Consider the following 2,397-nt stretch of genomic DNA (forward strand, 5'->3'; position numbering starts at 1 on the left):
CATCACTCATTGCACTAACAGCATCCATTATTTAAAACGAAAACGGCACCTGAGTGGTGTAGAAGCATCAAAAGTTTTGTCTCATGATGCATAAGACACTTCAATTGTGTAACGTTCACATTCTACATACTTGTATTGTGCGTTTCAAACTTCCAATTATCAATGATGTATGAGGTTTCCATATCTTGAAGCTGAAGTTCTTATAGTCGCATTTAGTAGGGCCTGCATTTTTTTTGGGTGTCAAGTACCTTCAGTCGTGGCCATTATAAATAAGTTCATATGAAAATTGAAGATACTATATGGCACTTATATATCAGATTTCTTAAGATCTGACAGGCATTTAATAGAAATTTTCAAGCACCAGAGGTGGCAGCAGAATGTATTTTCTTGTGTCATCTCTTGTTCAAGCAAATGAACATCCGAGAAATGCTTAAGAAAATGAACAACATCATCACAATTTTGCAACTTGAAAATAACTATACTAATGCTTGATATGAAGGGTGTTTTCAGAAATTTGTGATTTCAATAGGAAGACTTGAAAACAAGGATATAATTAATATCACTATTCACTGACAATTTCCTTTAATTGCAAGTTTGCATCAGAACATTGTATATGTATAGGATGAAAAAATGGATTTGTCACACTGTTCCTCAAAATGTACTCACAATATTATATATAGCCGATGATACTATAAGTAGGTAACAAATATGACATGTGAAATGAGCCTTAAGACATCTAGCTTTTGTGGTATTAGATGATTAATAATAGTTCTTATACTATATATATGATATATCCATCAGATGGCAACCCACTAATTACTAAATAGCAATTCTATTTCTTAAGTTAAGCAACAAGGTGCATTTTATAACTGTTTGTAACTGTCTGCACATAGGAATTCGCAGTTGCTTTCCCCTTTTTTTTTGCATGGTCAAATGCTATAAATTTGGTTTGATAATTTCATCTTCCCCATTTTCTGTTAAGTTATAATCAGTAAGGTGACTGCATCAACAGAACAAGGGATATAAAATAACAGGTAGAATACATAGTTGTTCAGGTTAAGTTGATGTTTAGTGTCTTAATTTACGTTTTCCACTTAGAATAATGAAAACATTGTTGTGATTGTGATTAAGACATGATTAATTCTCTTGGACCTGCTCAAGTTTGTGAATGGGATGGCCAGATTTCGTAGGTGGTTGGTCCCATGTATTGCCCTAAGTAGACGGTCATGATGAGGGGAGGGGTCCATAGTATCAGACATGGTTGGAGATAACGACACGATTCCAACCAGCAGCCAGAACAGCAGAAACTGTTGGATTACATCCGTAAAAATATTATGCTTCGAAGACATTGTCGCCGTTAATTAATGCAGAAGTTTTGACCCCATCATGACCCTGCTGTACGCGTACTTTTCTACTTAGACTGCGCCGCGGAGCATTCTAACACGGTGTCTCCTTACCTCTATCATGTGATCGCAATTACTTGATGTTCTGGACTCTGACCCTGTGAGAGCCATTAAAGCTGTGCACCCCCTAAGCCGCACCGATATAAGGGCAGAGATAATGTTATGTGCTCGTGATTTTCTTTAATTTTGTAAATAGATTTATAATCTAAGAAACAGCTTCACTGGATTTTTTTTTTGAAAAAAATACAAATATTTACATTTGATTTATAAAAAAAGACAGTGTTCTTCATGATAGCAATGCATTACAAGAAATATAATGTTTGAAAAATGCATTAGTAAACCAGTGTATTAAAATTTAAATTACAAGAATGAGCGTGTGTGCAATTAAAATAGTGTTATCACTGAGTGATAAATAACATATCTATTTGTTAAAAATATGTTTATTACAAATCTATCAATTCTTCTCAGCGGTATGTGCGTGAAAAATAGTAAAATTAATTTTTTTGGCAGATAAATAAATTTTAATTTTTAATTATGCAAAATAATAAATATACTTTCAAGTTTAAGTAGAATCTTTTTATTTTGTTCGTATATTAAAAAGAATTGAATAAGTCAATAAATTGATTAAAAAAGGGACCAGTAAAAGATTTTTTTTTTTAATACCAAAAAAAGTATATAGAGAGAAATGTTTTAAAGATTTCATATAAAGCTTGCATTGCCAAAGCTTGTGTAGTAAGAAGAAGGGTTGAACCGTTGAACTGATGAAGCTTTCAACGTTCCCAGGTTGAGGATCTTGCATTCGTTGCCAGCTTTTTAACGCTTATGTTAATCCACCGGTACAATGTAGCAGGTTGAAGCATGGTGTTTGTTTCCGGCTCCTGCGGTGCGCTGGACCCCAGAATGGCGCACTTTAACGTGGGGTCCACTGACAAATTAATTCAGAAGTTTTTAACGATCTTATTAAATGCTTTCGCTTCTCTCTTGTTTCCACTGT

Source organism: Elaeis guineensis, chromosome 5 (assembly GCF_000442705.2).
Source record: "Elaeis guineensis isolate ETL-2024a chromosome 5, EG11, whole genome shotgun sequence".
NCBI lineage: Eukaryota > Viridiplantae > Streptophyta > Magnoliopsida > Arecales > Arecaceae > Elaeis > Elaeis guineensis.